The sequence below is a fragment of the Callospermophilus lateralis genome, unplaced genomic scaffold (genome assembly GCF_048772815.1).
Source record: "Callospermophilus lateralis isolate mCalLat2 unplaced genomic scaffold, mCalLat2.hap1 Scaffold_221, whole genome shotgun sequence".
NCBI classification, from domain to species: Eukaryota; Metazoa; Chordata; class Mammalia; order Rodentia; family Sciuridae; genus Callospermophilus; species Callospermophilus lateralis.
In genome coordinates this window covers 626,898-652,100 of record NW_027513138.1, presented here as the reverse complement: position 1 = coordinate 652,100, position 25,203 = coordinate 626,898, and the positions used below count along the sequence as shown (strand labels likewise).

The following is a 25,203-nucleotide window of genomic DNA, read 5'->3' as shown; positions in this document are numbered from 1 at the left end:
TCACCAAACTTCCTTGAGGAATGAGTACTCAGTGTCAAACTGCTGCAGTGACAAGATCACAAGTTTCAGGGCCAAGCCCTTCACTTCTACCCATAGGGCCTAGCAGTCATGGCTCATCAGCAGTCTGGAGAAGGCCAGCCCAGGAGGTGTCTTTTAAAGAGAACCAACTATGATCCATGCCCCCACCTGGCTGCACAGCTTTCACCTATGACACTAAGGGCATCTGAACATGGGCATGCAACATGGGAACACAAATCATCAGCTGGAATTCAAGTAAGGGCACAGAGCACCAGGTCAGAACCAAGGGCCAGTGGGCACTCAGACAGGAAGAAGCCCAACCCAGAGCAGTTTTTATATACAAGGAGTGGCTGAGGCAAGCAGGACCTCCAGGGCCAATAGATGGCAGAAAGAAGACTTGCCCTAAATAAAAGAAGCCTTTATCTCCTTCTGAGATTCCAATGTCTCTCTTCCAGCTTTGGACCCTACCTGAGAGCCTTCTGACCCTTTAGGGCCCAGAGCAATGCCATTACATCTTGTAATCTGACTTCATGCTATCAAATGGAGTTAGCCACTGGCAACTCTCCTTCCCCTCAGTAGTTTTTCATTCTCTGCCATGGACCATATCCCATGGTGAAAACCCAGACATTCCCAGGCACATAGGACCTCAGCTATCCAGACCCCATTTTTTTTGGTACCAGGTAACAATGCAGGGGTTAAACCACTGAGCAATAACCCAGCCCTTCCTTTTAATTTTTATTTTGAGACAGGGTCTTGCTAAGTTACTTAGGGCCTCCATAAGTTGTGAGGATGGATTTGAACTCTCAATCCTCTTGCATCAACCTCCCAATCCACTGGAATTACAGGTATGTGCCACTCTGCCTGGCTCCAGACCCCTTCTCTGGACCTGACCTTACTGACAAGCTTACCATTCCTACATCCAACCACACAGCAGACATCCAAACCTATCCAAAACAGATATTACCACTGTCTCCCAAACACATTGCTCCTTCTTGGGGTCTCCATGATGATTGCACAAAGCTGCAATGAGCTCAGGAAGGCTGTCCTCCACCTCCTGCCACACCTCCATGGAATTGATGATTAGCCCAGCCACACTGCCTTCTAACCATTTGCAGTTTGCACCATGCCAGAAGCTTCCTGACAGATCCCTCCTCTCAATGTCACTCTCTTACGCCACTGTCTTTTCATCACCAGCCATTAGGGCATGTCTACATACACTTTCCTTCATAGCTCCTCTCTGTGCAGTCAAGATCAAGCTCAAGGCTGTCCACAAGCCCCTCCACATGTCTCTCCACCTGTCCCATCTCCACAACCTGGCACTCACAGCCTGAATTTCAAGCTCTGTCAGCGGTCCCTTCCTAGACTCCTGCACAGATGCAGATTCAGACTCAACACCTGTGCATCAAGGAGGCCTCTGCCTCTGACATCTACCCAGCCAGCCCTCATGGCAAGGAGATGTCTTTTAAGGAGAACCGACTATGATGTATTCCCCCACCTGGCTGCACAGCTTTAACCTATGAGACTAAGGGCATCTGAATGGGAGGCATACTCATCCTTTACTCTTAGGCTGTCCAAGGATGAGAAGCAGGCCAATCACTTATATCCCAGGTGGGCCCAGTATTCTGGGAACTGAACGTTGTGCTTTGTGCTGCTCTCAGAATAGAGCTCTGCTCACAAACATGTGAGAGAGGCCAAAATGGACTTATCCTCATTGTGCCTAACATGGAAGGACATATAGGTTTCCCAAACTGAACAGTGCCTTAAACAGAGTTGAGACCTTCTGGCACTGGAGATAGAGGGCTCATGGGTGAAAGAGAAAAAGGAAAGGCTGTGGGGTAGTCACCTCTGTGAAGATGGCATGGTGCTCCAGGTCCACATTGTGAAGATGGGCCTGGAGGAAATCTGCAAAAGAGTGGTGCTGCTGCTTGTTTCAGTATTTGTGTGACAGTGCCTGCACCACAAATGAGCCCAGAGTGGAGGTGCTAAGCTGCACCACAGCATCTGGTGTGGCACAGTACAGTAAAATCAGCTTGGTCTCCTCAGACACCCTGTGGTTCATCTCCTCCATCAGGTCCCCAGGGCCCTGCCTCTTCACAGCCTGCAGTACCATGGAGGCATAGGCATCGGAATGGAAGCTGATAAAGACATCAGCAGGGCTGTACTTGTGCCCAGCAAGGAATTGATGGGCCTTCACATCAGCAAACTGCTCTGCCTACTGCATGAGCTCCTGCATGATGTTCTTTTGCCACCCCTGAAGCACTGAGCTGAGGTCCAGGTAGTGCCGGTTCATGAGGGGCATGGGGAACTGATCGTACACAATATTTTTCTCCTCAATGACAAGCAGGTGGAAGTCAGGGTGGACCCGACACTTGACATGATGGGTGGCAAGCCCAAGGTCCACATACTTCTGATCCCCGAGGTAGATGTAGTACTGGTTGAGCGCATCGTACAGGCTCTCCTAGAGGTGCTGCAGGTTCAGCAGCACCACCATCTTTCCTGTCTTCATGCAGATCTTCACCTGGTTGATGTTTCTTCAGATCTGGGTGTACTCCTGATCCCAGGGAAAACTGGAACCAAAGATGATCTCAGGCTACTAGTCCTCACTGAAGAATGACATCTGCAGGATCTGCAGGGCCATGTAGTTTTTGGTCAGTATGAGCAAGTAGCGGGATTCAGCTTCTTCCAGTTCCCCAACTCTGTTTGCTGAGTTCCAGGGTGCTGACTGACCTCTCCAACGCACCCGGCCGCAGGTAAATTGGCCATGAAGATGTCCAAAGCAGGGATGTTACCTTTGCCCCTGAAGTTCTGAAGGACTGCCTGTGCTATATCCTGTGGATAAGGCTTCTTGTTAGATGCTCTGGCAGTGGAAAAGACCATCTTGATGAGGCTATAATAGTTGTGAAGCCCAAAGAATTTCTTGTTATGCCTGCTGCACACTGTTTCATAGGCTTTGGCAAAAGGAGCAAAGTACTCTTGGACCCTGCCCTGCACCAGGCTGTCTGAAGAGCAGAACCCTCTGGCACTCTCTATGAGCTCCTTCTCACTGGGGCTGCCGTGGGACACAAACTACCCTGGTTCATCTTGGCAGGGTCAAGGGCCCAGTTGGAAATACCTATGAAGCCAACTTTTTGGTGGGGGTTAGGGTCACCTTCAATGCACCCATCTTCCAGCAGTGGGTGCACAGCCTTCAGGGGCATTTTTGGGGAATCTTCTGCCAAGCCAACCTCATCCAACACCACCACAGACACATACTGCTGCAGGTCCTTCCCCTGCTGAAAGTGAGCACACTGCTTGAAGGTGTTCATGATGCCCTGTGGGGTGCAGTGGGGGCTACACTGGAATGACACCAGGTGGACCTGCTTCAGGCTGTGGAATAGAGTGGAGTGTGAGGCCTTGCCCTGTATGGTATCTGCCATGATGGTCTTGGCAAAAGATTTGGAGCTGCCAGGCGTTCCCACCAGGAAGAGGGGTATCTTTAGCTCAGTGCAGATGATCATCATGAAGAAGTTCTCCTTCAGAGCCAGGTTCCTGGCTATGGTTTTTCGCAGAAGCATCTCACTCAGGAAAAGATCCTGTGCATGCCTGATCTCATTCAGGATGACCCTTCTGTCATCATATGGTTGTGGAAAATACCTGCAAATGGCTCTGCAGTAGGATTCCTTCTCCTTTATGGATTCATGGTAACAGACCCCCACATCCAGCACCAGAGACCAGAAGATGGGGTCTCTCCTGAAGTTATTTTTGCTGACACTGATCTCACAGATAAAGGTGTTCAGCTTCACCAATAGCATTTCGCTGCAGCCATGAAACCAAGTGAACACCTTCACACAGCACTCCACATTCCAGAGGCTGACAAAACTGCACTTACTTTCAGTGTTGCTCATGAACCTCTGAGAGGCAGAAAGCACTTCTGTGATCACATGAGTCTCATCCTCACTGATCCTGATGTAGTCCAACAGTCTCTGCACCATCTGCTGGATGTAGAGCTTTTCAGCAGTGCTATTTAGCTGCCCGAAATTTCACACTAGAGGAATCATCCTCAGGGGCAGGGCGTGGACATGGTACACCAGCTGTCTGAGGGGAATAGAGCACAGCCTGTCTGCTGTCTTCTCTGAACTGACCCTGTATCCCAAACCACCTGAGTCCAAATGGCAGATGGTCTACTGGGAGTGCTTCCTGTAAGAATTGCAGGCAGCTATGATGTATGTGCAAGCCTGAGTCCTCCTCCAGGGACTGGCCATCCACAGTCTAGTCACACAAGACTTCCTTAATACAGCTTATGGCTTCTGTTGTGTTGGCTTTGTCAATAAACAAGATGGAGTCTAACTGCTGTTGGTTCTTATTGGATAAGGAAGTTTTCTCAGCCTCTAAGTCTTTGGAGTGAATCAAAGCTGCAGTTGTTCCTCCATGGACCTTGACCCGTTTTATGGTCTTAGCCCAGGCATCAGCATGCTGCAGATCATTAAGGAGTTTAATGAGCCTGGTTTTCCCACAGCCAGTTTCTCCCATGATGATAGCTGGGATCCCACACCAGAACCGCATTAAAGTGGCCAGAATCTTGAGCCTGTTGTCCATTGTAAGATCATATGCTTCATCAGGGATAAGGGACTGAGGAATTCCTAGTAGCTGGCAGGAGTCTCAAGAGTTTCTCATGTCTGAGTAGGTTATCAAAGTCAACATTGAAGGAAACCCCCTGAAGTAACAACCCCCTGTACAGTTCTTCTGTCATGGCATCTTTCCTGATTATCTCCCCATTGAGATGGTTGATGGCATCAATGTTGCCATTCTCATTGGGCCAGAGATGGTACCTATGAATGTCATGGTCTCATGGTCACCATTGAAGAACACATATGGGTGAGGCTCTGACTCCCACCTCCTCCAGAGAGTGAATGGGGCAAGTTCTTCTTCATCAACCCCATCCATGGTGATTGTGTGCTTCCCTTGGCTTTGGTCAGAAGTATGAAGTGTTGGTGTAGCAAAGTCTCTTGCCATGACAATCATAAAGGGAACCACAAAGTTCTTGAAGCCCTGTAGTATATCTCCAGTAAAGTCTGCATTGCAGAACACAGAGGCCTCACAGTCCTTGAGCTGAGAGTTGAGGAACCAAACAAAGTTCTGGAGCTCAGACCAGGAGGGGTTTATGACCCCACAATATATTAGAAGGTGCTGGAGGCACTCCACTGAGTCTTCTTGATATTGAAATGTGTCTAGGTTTTGTTTTGATGGAATCTTTTTAAATATTGGAAAGGTCTTTGGGAAGTAGCACTGCAGAACTTTCTCTCATCTATTCCAGGCTCTATGAAGCTCCTCTCCAGGCTCAGCTCCATAGCTGTCACTTCTTTGGAGGTTTGCAGGTAACTCTGGGGAAGATGTCAAAAAAACTGAACTGAGGGACATGTGGATTCTGCAAAGAAGAGACATAAATAGAAGTTACAATTTGTTTTCCTGAAAGACGCCCATATGTGTTAACCCTCCATGTGGTCTCCTGTGGATAGGCCTTTATGAAAACAGTCACTTGAATACATGTGGCTTTCTGCAGCCTCTTGTTCACAGAGGCTGGCATCTGCATGTTAGAGCATTACAGAAGCTCAACTATGGCAGCTGCATTATGAACCAGAAAGCTATTTCCCATCCTGTGGCTTCATCTCTCCACCATGCATGAACACATGTGCAACAAAAGGCACATTTTCACAGTTGAACTATATTTTTCAAGTTTTCATGCAGTCTCAGCTAACAGATTTCCATAAATGAAGTCTCAATGCCATCTTCACTAGCAGTAAGAGAGACAGTGGCCATCAACAGAGGAATTTCCCACACTCAGAATGCCTGGGATTCAACCCAGACATAGGACCAATCTGACAAATCCAGACAAATCCAAGATACTATCAATCAACACAAGAGTATCATCATTATAGATATCATTAAGATTTAAGTCCAAGCATGCATTTTCCCTTACATGTACTCATAGCTCCCCTAAGGTGAAAGTGGAAAACAATCAAGATGTGTCAACCCAGGCTACAGGCCACAGAATCAAATGCCTTGTGTAAATACCAGCTTTGTAGACCTTTATGGCAGTACTGAGTTTCCTTCTGGAATTTCAATGATATATAAATGGAATGGGTTCTGAAGCCACATTTTTTCACTTATATCCATTAGGTATTGCAAAATGAGGATTTTGAAAAGCAAGACCCAAGTTCCAGTCTGTTCCTAAAGACATAGAAGCATGGGTTTGAAAATACACAATTGCCAACCATTCTTCCCAAACCCCAGCACCCTCCTGTCTTCTTCCTTGAGAGAAGGGTACTGACTACAGGCAAGTGAAGAAGGAAGGGACTCTTCATACAAGGAGAAGCAGATGGGGCCCTGGGAATGTGAGACTTCTGATGTAGCCATTCAGTTGCAATGTGGGCACTTACCAAAGCAGTCACATCAAAGTGGAATATCATGGGTGTTTTCCAATACTGAGCATCCCAGAAAGAAAGCAGGGAGACCAGGACCTGGCCCTCATCCACCTGAGAGTCAGTCAACTGAACAATCTTTAAAGGCACCTTTTCACTGATGAATTTCTTTTTCAGTTTTTCATGCAGTCTCTTCACATAGAGAGATTTCCGTGTAATGTTAAAACAAGGAAATTAGATCCTAAGCCTCTGGATCCAAGAAGAATAGATTCAGATATATTAGAACTTACTTCTCTGCCAAGAGCAGTGGCACATGCGTATAATCCCAGGAGCTTGGGATGCCAAGATAGGATCATTATAAGTTCAAGGCCAGCCTCAGTAACCTAGTAAGGCCGCAAACAACTTAGTGAGACCATATCTCAAAATATAAAATAAAAAAGGCTGGGGTAGAGCACCTCTGGGGTTAATCCCCAGTTAAAAATTTTTTAAAAAGTTACTTCTCTGTATAAAATTTAAAACTGATGCAACAGAACATCATATTAGAGAACAACTCCACCATGAAGCCAGAGTCCCGAGCTGTCACCCACCCAGCATCCTCACATTCTCCATGATGACAGTGATGGAAGTGTAATAAAGTAAAAGCATAGGCATGTTCCTTGGGGGACGAGAGATCAGGTTGTGTATGGAAAGGGCACAGTGATGCTCACAGGTTGAAGTCAACAGAATGGAAGTCACCATGTCTTTCCAAGGAAACATAACAGTGACTAAAGGAAAGGTACAAAGGCACTCTTCTCCTGGAGCCAGAGCAGCTGTGCCTCTTCTGCTCACACCAACACTGTTATGCTCGAATTTAGGACCCCCCAAAAACCACCAGAGACCAAGATCGATATAAACAGCAAAGAGGTGTTTATTGCGAGCTAGCTCGGTCCTCTGCATGTACACAGCAACTGGTGACACTGAAAGGCCCCAAGCCCAGGGTTTGCAGCAGTTTTATACATTCTTTGGAGAAGGCAGGGACCCCCACGTACATCATAGCATCTCTTAGCAAATCATCACACACCATGGGAAAATCAAATAACAACTCTAAAACATGATTAGCACATTCACTGGCAGGAACAAGTTGGGTAGGTGTGATTGGTAACTACAAAAGGGGGATTCATTTGAACTGATTGGTTTAAGCCAAGAGGGGTGTTCATGCTGAATTTCATGGTTTTCCAACACCATAAACTACTGGGAGGGTCATCTGGCACCCCAGGTATTTCCCTGTTTCATGCTGATTGGTGGCTGCTAGGAGGTTACTATGGGTCTCCACCTGGAGGTTACTATGGGTCTCAGCCTGACTGAGTCAGGGAAACCTGGCACAGCAGATCTCTCCTGTTATTTGTAGATAAACCACTTAGCAGGGTGGGAATGTGCCTAGGAGCGCTCTGTGGGTCTTTCCAAGGACAAAGGTCATGTCCCTTCCTTGGACAGGCTTTGCTCTGAGATAGAGCTGGTTTTTCAACACAACCTGGAAAAGGTCAAAGGAGGTTATGCAGGGAAAAAGTGTAGAGAAGTCCACACAAGGAGAGGAGCAGGGCACCCAGGAATTGCAACCTGGGTGGAGAAAAAATCTAGGGGATGCACTGATTGCAGGGAGTCAGACCCTCCTGAGACTCACTTTCCCACCTGCAGAGGGGTGTCATCTGAGGTGCCCACTGCTACAGAAGCAGGGGTCACTTGGAAGCCCTGAGAAACTGCCTGCCCACCCCAGGGCTCTCATTATTCCTGCTCTCTCCAAGGCCACAATCCCCACACACATCTGGTCTCTGAACACAGCTGCCACTAACAAGGTCTGTACTGGGACCTGGTAGTGATGTGCCAAGTAGGCCTGGATGGCACAGAAGGGTGCTTGGGGGATGAGGTGGACTTTGTGCTGGCTGAAAGCTGAGGGCAGGGAACAGCACTCCTGTGATGTCACATACCATCACCAGCTGGTAGTCCTCCCAGTAACACTGTGTGCACAGGCTATGGAATAGGGCCTTTGCCTGGCAGGCCATTTTGTAGCCCAACTAGTCTGTGAATAACAGGCTGCAGATCTTTTGCCCTCAGGAAACTGGAGCCACGCCATGGTGCAAGAGCAGGGCCACCTCCTCAAACATGGTCCCTGGGGTACAGAGTAGCACCTCATTGAAGGTGGGGCAGGTGATGGACTGGGGCCTGCATGTAGATGGCCAGGGCAGCCAACAGCACCTCAGAGGGGCCACACATGACAAGGTTGGGCTGGCCAGCCTGAAGGCCCTCAGGGAGAGACCGCTCCATGGGAGGCCCACCCATCCTGACCAGGTGAGCCAGACAATAGCCCAGGGCCTCCAGGTCCAGGTAGCCAGGCAGAAAGACTCTCATGCTTTCCAGGAACTGTTCCATGATAGCCCTCAGCTTGGTCACCAGGCTGATCTTAGAGGATTGCAATGGTGGTAATTCTTCCATCACTGTCCTCACACAGTGTCTGGTGGCCTCCTTGAACCCCTCAATGTTCCTTATGATGTCAGCTGGGGTGCAGTTGTCTTTGATGAAGGACAGAATCATGAGGGCAGCTTTGCTGGGACTCTGCTTCCTGATCTCCGTGCTCAGGTGGACCAGCCGCTCAGCCATGTAGAAGTTGAGGTAGAAGTGCTCCCTGTAATTCCTGCTCACTAGCTCCTTCCAGTCATCCAGGAAGTGCTCCATCTGCCTACAGAGGGCTTCCAGCAGCTGGGTGACATCCCCACTCTCTGTCAGCTGGCTTACCAATTCCAAGTGGAAGTCCATGCAGATGGAGATGCCATTCCTGGGGCAGCAGTAGACCTCGGCAGTCCAGGTTTGGAACAGCAAGTTTCTCACAGAATATAGGTTCAGGAAGGCTTGCACAAGCCACTGCACATGGCAGAATAACTGGGGGGAACAGAGGTATAAGGCAGATGTCACAGTGAGCTACTGCAGGGGGACATACCAATCTAGACACACAGGAGTTCTACTTCAAGCGGCTTGGGTTCACTCCTCCCATAGGGTCACTGGGAAACATGATGAGCCTAGGGAGAGGGCAGCCACCTTCAGGAAGAGATCAGGTAGCAGATAAGAATGTAGACTGTGGGCTGGGCTATGCTCAGTGGTAGAGCACTTGCTTAGTATGTGCTAGGCCCTGGCTTTCTATCCAGCACTGGGGAAAAAATGTCAATTGTAAAGTGCAAATAAACTGTAAGAAAAGAACCATTACATGAGATAGAGACTATTATATAAATCAATAACCTGTGTCAATGTTTACTTCAGTTTTTTTAGTACTGGAGATTGAATCCAGGGTAGTCTACCACTGAGCTATGTTTCCAGCCCTTTTTATTTTGAGACAAGATCTCACTAAGTTGCTGAGGCTGGCCTTTAACTTGCAATCCTCCTGTGTCAACCTCCTGAGTTGCTGGAGTTACAGGAATGTGCCATGACACCTGGCTTGTTTACTTTAGTTTTGATGAAGAGTGCCCATTAGAATCTTGAGATGTTTGATTTTACAAATTTACAGAGTAAATGAAGCCATTCATACTTTTTCTTAAGGAGTATCTACCTGATCACCTCCTGTTAAATGCAGTGGATTGACCAACAGTAATGAGATCTTTCTGATGCTGTTAAGGAGGAGCTGATGCCTCCAAGGTCTGTCCCACCTCAGATATGGCTCCAGGCAAGGTGCACCCTGCAGACCCATGAGCTACACTCTCTGGAGCCACCCTGTCCACCAGAGGCCAACCCCTGCCTGTTTCCTTTTGCAGGCAGTGGGGCAGTGAGCATGCCCAGCCTGAGGCAACAAGGGCACCTGCTCACCTCAGAAAACCTCTTCACTTCCATTCTCTTGTGGTCTTTCTTTCCAGACATCAGCATCAGCTTATTTAAAAAATCCTTCAGGTCTTCCAATGTATAGGAGCGATCTGGCTCCAGGCCACTGTGACCCCCAGGGAGGATCAGGTGCAGGATGGCATCTGGGGAGATCTAGGATGCAGAACATGTTTAGAAGCAATTTTCTGGTGGCTGAAACCCTGACTCTGCAACAGGCCAGTGCGCGCCACCAACACCATACCTAGAATCTGGGAGGGCTCACCTTCTGGTTGCCTGTGGATGCCCTGATCTCATTGATGCCTCTTCTGTTGATTACTGTGGCCAGGGACAGGGAAGAGAGCTTGATGGATCCATGGCTTTCCTTCACTGTCTTCAGCCAATCCAAGTTTCTGGCAGAATCTCACTCTTGGGACAAAAGCAGAGAACATGGACCAAAGTTTGAATGACTGTCTTCCTTCCTGTCCTCCTCATGCCCCTGCTGGGCAAACTCCAGCCACCCTCTTCCAGGACTCTAGGCATAACTTCTTGCCCATTTCCTGAGGTTGCCTCAGGTACCCCTTTCTGGTACCCCAGGACACTGACCACTCATTGTGACTGAAATGGTGCCAGGTTCCTAGCTGACACTGGAATGCACATGGCCTGTACTTATGGATGATTGGTTAGATGACTACAGGCTATGCCCTCTGGTGGCAGGCCACCATCCTCCTGGGTTCCCAGAACAAAAACCCTCTGAGGAGAAATGCCTGACTGAACAGGATCCCTAAGTTCTTAATGTCCTGCCATGGTCCCTGAGTATGACCAAAAAACTTAGAAAAATTTTAAGAGAATATGAGCTTCTAGCAGGCAAACTGCAAATTGCTCTCTCTGTCCATCTCCCTACCCTTCAACCACATGCAGGACCAGCTGTCTCAAGGCCAGTGCAGGTCTCTGGACATCTTTGCTCATTGGGTGAGTTACGGAGTGAAGGTTAACTCAGACTCTGGTATAGACAATTTACTTAAATGTTCATATTTTTCTGATAAAAAATTAGTCAATATCAATTGTTAAAAATACCCAAAAGTAATGAAATAAAAGACAATTACTACCATTCAGAGAACCACTGTAACCCTCTTTTAAACTTCCTATTGTGCTGTTTTCACACTTGTATTGTAGGGTGGAGACTGCTCTTGATATGCAGTTCCATAGCTCTCTTCCAACCCAAGACAAAGAAAGCATTTCCATTCATGAAGAAAAGCTGGTTTTCAACATCAGTTTAAATGGCTGCCTGTGTGGCCTCAAAGCACAGAAGTTCCCCAGGGTTGCAAGATCACCATGTATTGGAACAAGGAACAAGACTCACCAGCTTACTGGGAAGGTGAGGATCATTTTGCAGAGCCTTCCAGAGTTCTTTCAGCAGTTCCATGAACTCACCGAAGCTTGCCTTCTTGTCCAGCTTATACAGCAGGAATGCATAGCCCTGCACAGCATCATGGAAGCAGACCACCCAGTCCACATCAATGTCATTTTCTTCAGCCAAGATGAAGGCAAGGTCCACAAACACCTGGAGCTCAATGATGCCTGGGACAGAAAGGGGACTTGCAGAGTACCACTTCAGGATGTTGCACAACTCATACCTGGGGCATGATCTTTAGTGAGGCAAGGCCATCAATAGACACTAAGTAAACATCTAGGGCCTACTCCCACTTCCTTCCTTCAGTTAGGACTCCAGGATACCTTGTCTTTTGTAGGATATGATGACACCACTGATCAACATCTAACCTCTACCAAATAATTCCCAGGCACTGTACTAGGCTTGTGTGCACCTTATTTTCTTTAATTCACAAACATCATCACTTAAACAAAAACAGGTTCAGTTGGTAAATAATATGTGTATAATTAGTTATTTTTTTAGAAATTGAGATAATTCTTCTGAGTTAATTACCAAAGATTATACATCAAAGCAGACTCAGGAGTACAAGCAGCACAGATCTGGATGAGAGCTGGAGCCAGCACAGCCTCAGTGCTAGCAGAAGGTATCCTGCCAGGCCTCTGTGGTGCATCAGTGCTGCTCCTGCTCCATCTGTTTGGCCTTTCTTACCTCCCCTCCACCACCCTCTATCTAATCTATACAACCATATAGGCTGTCCAGCCCTGGACTGGGAGAGAAATGCACAGATTCTGCAAGCTTGCTGCAGCAACATTCCCCTGTGTGCAAGAGCTTGCCTTGTCCTCTAGAAGAATGAGTTGTAAAGCAGAAAAGGAGTCAAGATACTGAAGAAAATGATGCCAGCATCCAAAGATGGAGAGAGCAGCAAAGAAAAGAGTTTTAATGAGAACTCTGAAAAGCTGTCCTGATGCAAACTACTGGAAGCAGACACTGCCCTCCAACTAACACACTCATGTGTTTGAGGGGGGATGTCCTCAAGTTCAGGAACAAAACTTGGCAAACACCTGAAGATTAGCTACCCCTGTACCTCCCAGAATCTCATGCAGCCAGCTGACCAGCTCCTTCTGCAGGGCCAGCTTCTCCAGACACTGGCAGTGGGGCTCACCGATGTCTTGTAGCAGCTTCTTGGCCTAGATGAGCTGCAAGCTGATCTGATCCAGTCTCTCATGGCAGGTGGCCTCAAAATCATCAGTCTGCAAGATGAAGCTCTGCTGAGGGCTATTGCAGAGATCACCCATGCCTGCCTTCCCACAAGCCTGGACAAGAAGATGCTACAGCAAGAGTGTGACACACTCTTGCACCAAAAATAGTATGACCTCCATGGCCCTCTTTGCTATGCTACGGAAGCTACTGTCCACAGTACCTAAGTGCCATGATGAAGCCTTCAAGGACTTTGAAACCTGTTCTGCACAGCAGCCCTGCCAGATCCAGGTTTCTCTGTTTATGAGAGTTACAGACTTGCTGAAAGTTTCAAGATTAGGTATGGACTATTCCACACTCTGCTAAATTTTAAACACTATTGTGCCTGTCTCTACTAAACATAGGCCACACACACCTTAAAAATGTGAGGCTAAGAAACAGGAGGGAGAAACTCAGGCCTGACCTATGAAGGGAGCAGTGTACCATTTGGTACTTCCTGTTGGAACTAGGAAAGGTACCTGGACAATTGACAAAATATTTTCTTCTGTGCTTTTATAACCTAATAAAATAAGATTCCTCTGGAAAGAGGATGGTTTCTCTCTCCTGAATTTTTGGTTCTCATATCGACCCAAGAAAACTCACTAGTTAAGGAACAGTCACACTATCTCAAACAAAGGTAAAAATGCAGGCCACGGAATGTTCTAGCCTCAGTGCAGCCCAAACAGAGCCTTTCAAGGGGTTGCCACACTGCCGATCCCAGAATCCCTGGGGCTTCCAAGGAGTCTGAGGTTGGCCCCCACCTCAGAGGAGTCCCCATCAAATAACTAAAAAAGCTTATTAAAGTGTAAAGAACACTGAAGTCACCAGTCAAACCAAAATCCTTTTAGACCTTGCAGATAACCTTGGCTGAGCTGATTGCCTGGTGAATGCTATGGTACTCCTTGATCTGCTCAACATGCTCTGATATCCAGCCCCTCGGGGCCTGAGGTTGTACTTCACACATGATCTGGCGATCCAAAGTCAGGTCATTGTATTTATCTACAAAGTCTTTGAAGATGACATCAATTTCTGCCAAGGTGACATCTCTTAACTTCAGATCCTAATATAGTTTCATGAACCTTTGATAACAAGGTGAGTATAAATATTCATAGGCCTCTGTAAGTGCAAGAGGTCACCTTTCACATTCCCTTTTGGGATCATTCAATAACTCTGCAGCTTCTTCCCAGAAGATCTGGAAGATGTTGCTGTCTGTCAGTGAGTCTATCCTTTCAGCCATTTCCTGGACCTCAGGGCCTAGGTTGTAGTGTGTCATCTGTTTACAGGATGAGGACTCCAGCTGGCTCACACTCATGGTTTCATTCAGTCTTTTGCAATTCAGGTCTTCTAGGTGTCTTGCTTCAATCTCTCCAAAATCCACTTTGGAAACCACAAGGAAGCATGGAAGTTAAACTGCTAGTCATGATAGCTTCTTATTTTACTTTATGAGTACTTCTAATCACTGCCTTAAGAAAACTAAGTGAACACCATTGCTGGGATTTTTGTCACAGGAAGAATTCATTCTTTCTTCCCTCTACCCTGCTGTGGGCTCATTCATCAGTTTTCATGATAAATAACAGACTGTAAGCTCTTTTGTGAAAAGGACAGTTGGAAACACATATCCATCTCCTTTCCTCCCAAACCCAACTCCAGTGACAGACTAGAAATTGCTTTTTAAAAGATCATAACCAGCAGAAATGAGGAGAGTAGAAAAGGAGCCCAATAGGAACACACACTGGGAAGTAGAAAGATGACCACGCCAGTGGCAAGTGATACTCCAGGGGCCTAAAAACACAGACCCTGAGGCCACAGTACACATAAGCTCAGCCAGGCCAAGCACAAGCACCTGGTAATAAAGGACACTAGTTTCTAAGGTCACCCTAGACTGAGGGAGGCAGAAAGTGAACAGGAAGTGTGTTCAAAGTCTGTTAAAGAAGCAGTTGGTGAGAGTTCACTCCACCATGGAGGCTGCCCTCTGTCTGTCAAGGGACTGGAAGGACCACCTGAAGGGCTCTCAGGCCTGGAGGCCACTTCTAGACATATACCTGTCTTGGGTAGTTACAAAGGACAGGGTGTATTCAATTTAAGGATGAAGAGGACCACACAGCCACCAGGGCAAGAAACTGGAGTAGAGGAGCTCACCCTCCTACTCTCCCTCTTAGATCCAGAAACCTGGCAGCAGGCAGGGGGCAGCAAAAGTGACCAGCCTTAAAGAGAAGCCCTCGAGAGCCAGATCAATTCAAGGGTAGCCACAGAGCCTCAAGGGCCAGGGACCAGAAGCCCTTAGCCTATCAATCCATTTGTGGTGACTGTCTTTATAGACACAAACAAAAATCTCCAACCAGAATAGAAAAAGCTTTAGCATAGGGAACATACCAAAAACCCAAAATAGGGCTTATGTAGCTCAGTGGTAGAATGTTTGCCTACCATGTGTGAGTCATGGGGTTTGATGCTCAGTGCATCATAAAAAAGAAAAAGCCTAGATTTCATCCTCAGTGTGCAGTATAGAAAAGAAAGGAGGAAAAGCCAATGGAAAGAAGCAAATTTGATGAAGTGGAAAACTATGCAAGGAAAAGAAAAATCTTTAAAAATACCTATAATCCTCAAAATATAAGCTACTTCACACATGATCCATGACAACAACATAGTATATAAATGGATCTTTAAAGCAAAAAGGGAGGGGATGCAGTTGTGGCTCAATGGTAGAAAGCTCACCTAGCAAGTGAGGCACTTGATTTGAAGCTCAGAAATACATAAAGATAAATAAATAAAGGTATTGTGTTCATTTAAAACTAAAAAAAAAAAATAGAAAAAAGGTGCTGGTGTGGTGGCATATGCCTGTAATTACAGTAGTTTGAGAGGCTGAGGCAGGAGAATCACAAGTATAAACTCAGCTTCAACAAAAGCGAGATGCTAAGCAACTCAGTGAGATTCTGTCTCTAAATAAAATACAAGGAGCAGATGACAGTGACTTCAGCCTTCCTGCCACACAGAAGGAGGTGGAGCAGACAACAGCGATTCCAGCCCACTCCACGGTAGGAGGAGAATGACCATGCTATGGCCCCATCTACTGATGCATGGGGTGGCTTTCCCCTGGCTTCCATTTAGTGACAACAGGCAGGACCAACAAGACCATCTTCCAGGTTCCTACAGGCAAGGTATTGGTAATATGCAGAGTCACTACATGATTATAAGTTGGAAACTATAATACCTCAAATCCACACTGCCAGAGAGGAAGACACATGGATGACATGAAGAAACAAGGGAGGAAAGTGCTTGAAACACACCAAGCTGATACAATAATAGATTCCATTGACATTCCATTCCAAACGTACATAATTAAAATGATCTGCAGATCAAAGAATAAATTAAAAGAGCAAATACAGGCAACAATTGACTGTTCCACCAAAGAGATATGAGAGGAAATACAGGTAACAGAAGGTTACTTCAAGAAAAACATAGAGACTGTGGAAAAAAAAAAAACAGAAATCCTTGAAATTAAGGAAACAATAAACCAAATACAGAAATTAATAGGAAATCATCAACAGTAGACTAGATACTTGGAAAACAGAACCTTAGGCAATGAAGACAAAATATATAATCTTGAAAATAAAGTTGACCACACAGTGAAGATGGTGAGAAACTATAAACAGAACCTTCACGAATTATGGGAAAACATGAAAAGACCAAATATAAGAATTACTGCGATAGGGGAACACACTGAGATACAAACCAAATGAATGCACAATCTCTTCAATGAAGTAATAATAGGAAATCTCCCAAGCATGAAGAATGAATTGGAAAATTAAAAACAAAAGGCTTTTAGGAAAGCAAATATACAAAATTACAACAAATCCACAACAAAGCACATTATAATGAAAATGCCTAGCATATAGAAAAAGGATAGAATTTTAAAAACCACAAGATTAAATTTTCAGATTACATGTAGGGATAGACCATTTTGGATCTTAGTAGATTTCTCAGCTGAGACCTTCAAAGCTAAGAGATCCTGGAACAACATATATCAAGCTCTGAAAGAAAATGGATGCCAACCAAGAATCTTGTATGCATCAAAATTAAGCCTCAGATTTGATGACAGAATAAAAATCTTCCATGATAAAAATTAAAAGAATTTACAATGAAAAAAATCTGCACCACAGAATATTCTTGACAAAATGTTACATGAGGAGGAAATAAAAAAATAACAATGAAAATCAGTAAAAGGAGGAACTACACTAAAGGAAAATCCACTCAAAGGAGAAACCAAGTCAAGTTAAAAACCAAAAATAAACCAAAATGACTGGGAATACAAACAATGTCTCAATAATAATCCTGAGTGTGAATGGTCTAAACTCATTATTCAAAAGATATAGATTTACAGATTGGATTTTTAAAAAATCCCAAAATATGCTGCTTTCAAGAGACTCATCTCATAGCAAAAGACATTCACATACTGAAGGTGAAAGTGAAAGGATGGAGGAACAAACATACCACTCACATAGGCCATGTAAACAAGCAGGAGTTTCCATCTACTAATGGATAAAATGGACATCAAACCAAAGTTAGTAAGAAGAGGTAAAGAAGGACATTTGATACAACTTAAGGGAACCATACATCAACAAAACATAACAAGCATAAATATGTATGCTCCAAACATTGGAGGTTCTATGTATATCAAAAAAAAACCTTCTCAATTTCAAGAAGAAATTGATCACAACAGAATCATACTGCATGACTTTAGCACACCTGTCTCACCAACAAAAACTAAACAAAGAAACTACAGAACTCATTAATATAATTAATGATTTATATGTAAGACATATATCGAGTATTTCACCTATCATCGAGTAAATACATCTTCTTCTCAGGAATACATGGATCCTTCTCTAAAATAGACCATATATTAGGCCACAAAGAAGCTATCAGCAAATTCAAAAATAGAGATTCTACCCTGTATTCTATCATAGCATAAGGAAATGAAAGTAGAAATCAATGATAAAATAAAAAATAAAAGCTTCTCCAATACCTGGAGACTAAATAATATGATATTAAAAGAGAAATGAGTAGCAGAAGACATCAAGGAGCATTTAAAAGAATTCTTAGAGGTAAATGAGAATATCAACACATCATACCAAAATCTCTGGGACACTATAAAGGCAGTGCTAAGAGGAAAGTTGATTGCAGTAAGGTCATTCGTTAAAAAGAATAAAAAGTCAAATAAATGACCTCACATTACATCACAAGCCATTAAAAAGAAGAACAAATCAAGACCAAAAGTAGTAGAAGACATGAAATAATTAAAATCAGATCAGAAAACAATAAAATTAAAACAAAAGAGACAATTCAGAAAGTTGACAAAATAAAATGTTGTTTTTTTGAAAATATAAATAAAATTAATAAACCATTAGCCAGGCTAACAAAGAGAAGGAGTGAGAAAATTCAAATTACTAAAATTCATGATGAAAAAGGAAATATCATGATGGATATTACTAAAATACAGAAGATTATTAGAAACTGTTTTGAAATTTATACTCTAATAAAATAGAAGATCTTGATGACATCAACAAATTTCTAGAAACATATGATCTATTCTATCTGAATCAGGAGGAGTTACACAATTTAAATCAATTTCAATCAAGGAAATAGAAGACATCATCAACAGCCTACCAACAAAGAAAAGCCCAGGACCAGATAAATTTTCAGTTGAGTTCTACAATACTTTCTAAGAAGAACAAATACTAGTACTCTTCAAATTATTCAGAAAGGGAGGAATCCCTTCCAAACTCATTCTAGGAGGCTATCATCACCCTAATACCAAAACCAGACAAAGACACATTAAGGAAAGAAATCTTCAGACCAATATCTCTAATGAACAGACACAAAAATTCTCAATAAAATCCTGGCCAATCACATACAAAAACATATTAAAAAGAGTACACCACGATCAAATGGGGTTCACCCCAGGGATGTAAGGTTGTTTCAACATTATGGAATCAGTAAATGTAATACATCACATCAATAGACTTAAAGACAAGATTCATATGGTCATCTCAATAGATGCAGAAAAAGCATTTGACAAAATACAGCACACCTTCATGTTCAAAACACTAGAAAAACTGGGAATATTAGTATCAGACCTCAACATTGTAAAAGCTATGTATGTTAATCTCAAGGCCAGCATCATTTTAAATGAAAAAAAAAATTCAAAGCATTACCTCTAAAAACTGGAACAGGACAGGGATGCCCTCTTTTACCACATCTATTAAACATAGTCCTCAAAATTCTAGCCAGAACAATCAGAAAAACAGGAAATTAAAGGGATATGCACAAGAAAAGAAGAACGTAAACTATCACTATTTGCTGACAACATGATATATATAGAAGATCCAAAAATTCCACCAGAAAACTTCTAGAGCTAATAAATTAATTCAGCAAAGTTTCAGAATATAAAATCAATACCCATACATCAAATGCATTTCTATACATAAGTGATTAATCCATTTAAAGAGAAATTAGAAAAACTACCCCATTCAAAATAGCCTCAAAAATATAAAATACTTGGGAATTGACCTAACAAAAGAGGTGAAAGACCTGAAAACTACAGAACACTAAAGAAGAAAATTGTAAAAGACCTTAGAAGATGGATAGATCTCCCATGCTCTTGGATAGGCAGAGTTAATATAATCAAAAGGGCATACTACTCAAATTGTTACACAGTTTTAGTGAACTTTCTATTAAAATCCCATTAAAATTCTTCATAGAACTAAAAAAAAAAAAATCATAAAATTCATTTGAAAAAATAAGAGACCCAGAATAGCCAAAGCAATCCTTAGCAAGAAAAGTGAAACAGGGGGCAACACTATACCAGACCTTAAACTATACTGCAGAACAATAATAACAAAACAGTTTAGTACTGGCACCAAAATAGATATGTAGACCAATGGTACAGAATAGAAGATACAGAGACCAACCCACACAAATACAGGTTTTTCATACTAGACAAAGGTGCCAAACACATACACTGGAGAAAGGATAGCCTCTTCAACAAATGGTGCTGGGAATGCTGGAAATCCTCTGTAGCAAATGAAATTAAACTTCTATTTCTTACCATGCACAAAACTCAACTCATAGTGGATAAAGGACCTAGAAATTATACCAGAGACACTGTAGCTAACAGAATAAAAAGTAGATCCAAATCTTCATCATGTCAGACTAGGCCCCGAATTTCTTAACAAGACCCTTAAGGTATGAGAAATGAAATAAAGAATCGATGAATGAAATGGATTCAAACTCAAAAGCTTGTTCTCAGCAAAAGAAACAATCAGTGAGGTATGGGAGCAAAATTTTCCCACACATGTCAGATAGAGTGCTAATTTTCAGGATATAGAAAGAATTAAAAAACCTCAATACCAAAAAAAGAAAAAAAAAAAAACTAAACTAAACAACCCAGTCAATAAATGGAATAAGGAACTGAACAGACACTTCTCAGAAGAAGATATACAATAAATCAACAATATATATATATATATATATATATATATATATATATATATATATATATATATATACTGTTCAACATCTTTAGTAATTAGAAAAATGCAAATCAAAACTACTCTAAGATTTCATCTTACCCCAATCAGAATGACAGTTATCAAGAATACAAGCAATAATGAGTATTGGTGAGGAGGTGGGGAAAAAGGTACACTCATACATTGCTGGTGGGACTGCAAATTGGTGTATCAACTTTGGAAAGCAGTAAGGAGATTTCTTTGAAAATTTGGAATGTAACCACCATTTGACCCAGCTATTCTATTCCTCAATCTATACCAAAGGACTTAGAATCAGCATAGTATAGTGACATAAGCACACAGATGTTTACAGCAGCTGAAGTCACAATAGCTAAACTGTGGAACCCACCTAGAGGCCCATCAAAAGATGAGTGAAAAAAGAAGCTGTGGTATACATATATACACAAACACACACACACAAACGCACACATACACACACACACAATGGAATATTACTCAGCATTAAAAGAGAGTAAAATTGTAACATTTGTAGGTAAATGGATGGAGTTTAAGAATATAATGCTAAGCAAAGTAAGCCAATCCCCAAAAACTAAAGGTGGAATGTTTTCTCCCTTAAGGGGATTCTGATCTATGATGGGGGGAGGATGGGAAGAATGAAAGATCTTTGGATTGGGAAAAGGGGAGGTTGGGTAGGGGTTATGAGGGTAGAAAACATGGTGGAATGAGATGGACATCATTACCCTAGGTACATATATGATTGCACAAATGATGCGTCTCTACACAATGTACAACCAGAGAATTGAAATGTTGTGTTCTAGTTGTGTATGATAAATTGAAATAAATTCTGCTATCATGTACAACTAAGTAGAATAAATAAAAAATAAATATAATAATAAAAAAGAAATTACTCAGTCCACCAAAAAAAGATATAATCCATGCTTATAAAATTACATCAAAGTGAATTCAACTGCCATTTGTAACTAAAAAGAACCAACAAAATGCAATCCCCAAAAATTCAGCATACTACAGTGATTCAACCACATCAATGTTTATAGCAGCTCAATTCACAATAGATAAGCAATGGAGCCAACCTCAGTGCCCTTGGACAAAGGAATAAAGAAAATGTGGTAATTTTACAGAATGGACTGTTACAACTACTTTGTTATTATGAAAAATTATTTTATGTTTTTTTTGGTTAATGGATGGAAATGGAGATTATCATAAGTTAAATAAGCCACAGCCCAAATGTTAAAGGTTGAATATTATGTCTGACATGTGGATACTACTTCAAAATAAGGGGGGGCATTAAAAATAATCAAAGTAAGATCAGAAGAGTAGATGAAAGTGAATGAATATGGGGGGGGGAGGAAAGGGATAGGAAAAGTCAGTGTAATGAATGCAACTTAACTTTCCTATATACCTGTGTGAATATACCATGAATGTACACACTGAATCTCACCATCCTGTATATCCACATGATACTAATTTTAAAAGACGCTTATGTAAATAGCAAAATGATCAGTAGAGGGAAAGAAACAGGGAGTGGAAGGAAATTAAGGTAAAGAAAAATACTGGGGACTGAATTAGAACAAATTATTTTCCATGCTTTTATAATTATGCCAGCATATTCTATTTCTATGTATAACTAAAAAGAACCAATAAAAAAGAAATATTTTATTACTTTTATTTTTTTATTTCTTTATTTCTAAATAAATAAAATATAAAATAGGGCTGGGGATGTGGCTCGGTGTTTAAGTGCACTTGAGTTCAGAGTTCAGAGGGTTTTGGTATCAATACCTGTTACAAAAAAGAAGGAGAAGGAGAAGGAAAAGGAAAAAAAAAAAGAAAAAAGGAGCACCTTCAAATTAAATATATGTGAGAGCTGATATGAAGAGTTCAATGCCCAGGCTGCACAAGAAATTTGAGGAGAAGGCTCAGAAAGCATAGCCTAAACAGGAGAGATGTTATGAGAATCAGACAACCATTTCAGGAGGTCCAGCAGCTGCTGATGTGAACCCAGCAAGAAGGAAACCACAATAAACCAATTCATGAGAACTCCCTAGAGCTCAAAGACTAGATCTCCAGCTGACAGAGATCTGCCATGCCCAGTCCTGGAGATGGAAAACAGATCAACAGTCAAGTACAGTTGAGAAGAATGGGCCCATGAGCAGAGACCTTCCAGAGAACCCTGAGCCAGGGTGCCATGCAAACTCCTGGCACCTTCTCCTCAGGGATATGGCCTGAAGGCCAGCCAGTCCTCTTCCCTTGGCAACTCTGTGCAGACAGCCACTTTCTCTACTCCTCTCCTCCACCACCACACAAACGAACCACCCCCTTTGGGGGCTCAAGGCCTCTGACCCTCCCTCAGCCCCTCTTTGTACTCCAGAGGTATATGCCAGTGACCACATGTAACACTAGTTCAGGCCCCTCTTTAGAGAGGCCTCTCCTGAGCCCCTGAGGGCTGCACAACTTGTTCTTTTACAGAACCCACAAAACCTGGGTCTGTCAATTCCTGCCCCCCTTGAGGCTCAAAGAACCACCCTGGGGCCTCCATATGGGCAAACTGATGAGGTGACCAAGCAGATGCCATTTCTGCAGTAAGGAACCAACCAGAGTGGAAGACCCATTCAGACAGCAGGAAGAGCATGGTCATCAGCCACAGTAAGCATCAAGATGGAGAAACACAAGGAGCTGGGGAGACATACCAACAACAAGGCTCCAGGCAGGGTAACTAGAACACAGGTCACAGGGGAGAGCAGGGCAGGAGAGCACTGAGGGGTCTCAAGAGAAACTGAAACAAAGGCGCTTGCATAATTTCATTGAACAGCACAGCACCTTTCAGGACAATCTGGATGCCTCAGCAGGGCATGCATTTCCCTTGTGCTAGGCCTCAGGCATTCCACCAACTCCAAAAGTGGCCCTAGTCCCATACTGACCCATCCTGGTGTCATCCAGGGCTGTACAGAGGTGGTCAATAAATGAACTGCAGGAACAACCCTGAGGCTGAACAAGCAGCAGGGCCCTGAACTGTGCTCTGATCCTCATGGCAGCTGCCCAGATGACCACCTGACCTGACAAGAGGCTCACACATGCCCTAGCATGTTTCTGTTTTGGTCAATTTTAGTACTGCAAATTTTGTTTTTATAGCCCAAGGAGAGCATTTGAGACCACAGATCTGGGACCCAAAAAAACAAATGAGGACATTTCCTTCTGCAGAAAAGTAAATCCTAAATAATTGACAAACTTCCAAAGCACCATCTATTGGAAACTGGCACCAACCTGGGATGGATAAAATAGTACCACCTGGAGAAAGCAGACACCTTATCAACAATCATTCTTGGTGCCTATAATCCCAGTCACTCAGAAGGCCAAGGCAGGAGGATCCTAAGTTCAAAGCCAGCCTCAGAAACTTAGTATGGCTCTAAGCAACTCAGTAAGACCTTGTCTCTAAATCAAATAAAAAAAATCGCTGGGAATGTGGCCGGTGGTTAAGCACCCCAGGGTTCAACCCTGGCATAAAAAATTAGTTAATGGGTGGTATTTTAAAGAATAAAGGCTGAAAGGAATAAGGTGAAAACATAGACTTAACCATCTCCATTCCTATGTCACAGTTCTGAAGTGTAAAAAGTTTAAAAAGAGAGTCACCCCAAGATGTCACTCTGCATTACTCACAGCAGAAACTCAGTACCCACAGTGGAGAAGCTCCAGAGCAACATGGAGCTCTCCACTCAGCAGCAGGAATGCTGCCCTAGACACAGCTGAGAGAAATGAGTGTGAAGGCCAAGGGCAATGCATCTTCAGAGGCATAAATCAAGTCAGGTTCCCTCTGGGGCACGAGGGCAAGGATGACTGCAGGCTGAGGGGCATAGGGACCTGAGCAGTGCGGCAGGACTCGGGCTCCGCTGCCATGTTGTGTTGCGACATGAAGAGAAAGGTTCTGGTGGGGAAGATGAGGCATAGACATGTGCTTTTTTAGGGGGAAACAGGTCCTAGTTTTCTGTGAACAATAGAATTAAGGACAAGGAATGGGTCATGTTTTTCATGAGGCTAAGAGTGAAGTGTGTAGTCTGCACAAAACAGAACCCAGCATCTAGGAGGTGCCGAATAAATACATGACAGCTGACTTGACCACTCTGTCTCATCCAGGCTTCCCCAAATACCCCAAGTTCCCTTCCAAATCAGGCTGCGTGGAATCTCAGACCTCTCCTGGGTATAACATTTGGTCCATAAATCCCACTCACCACTGGAGGTCTAAGTCCAATGATTGTGCAAATGAACTCAGAAGATGAGGCAGGGATCTCATAAAACCTCAGGTGTTTGGTGATCCTGCAGACAGTTTCATGGAACTTCAAGCCCACAGTCAAGAGGATTCTCATGAGGTCTTCTGAAGAATATAACCACCACCAGGAGTCCAGAGAGATCATTGAAGTCATTGGGAAATGAGAAAACAATACCAATTATCAATTACCAGTCCCTTCTCCTTTTTGAGATGTACAAGTATACCTGTACTCACAGCTCCTCAGGAGGCTGAGGCAGGAGAATGGCCCAATTCAAGGTTAGCCTCAGCAAATTAGCAAGACCTTATCTCAAAATAAGAAACAAAAAGGGCTGGAGTGTGGCTCAGTGGTGAGAGCCTCTGGGTTCAATACCCAGTACTGCAAATAAATTAATTATTTAAAATAAAATAAATGACCACAAGTAAGGCATTTACTTGATCTCCTCCAGGCTACCATTACAATGAGCCTTAAAGCTGTGACTGTGATAATAAGGGAACACAGTCCTTTTGACTTAACTTAGCAGTTGGAACTCTATAAAA

At 43.4% G+C, this 25,203-nt stretch overlaps 1 pseudogene; it reads right to left on the bottom strand.

Annotated features, from left to right (window-relative positions):
- On the bottom strand, nucleotides 1-24,820 carry LOC143640394 (E3 ubiquitin-protein ligase RNF213-like; annotated as a pseudogene).
- Between the last annotated feature and the right edge of the window lie 383 nt (nucleotides 24,821-25,203).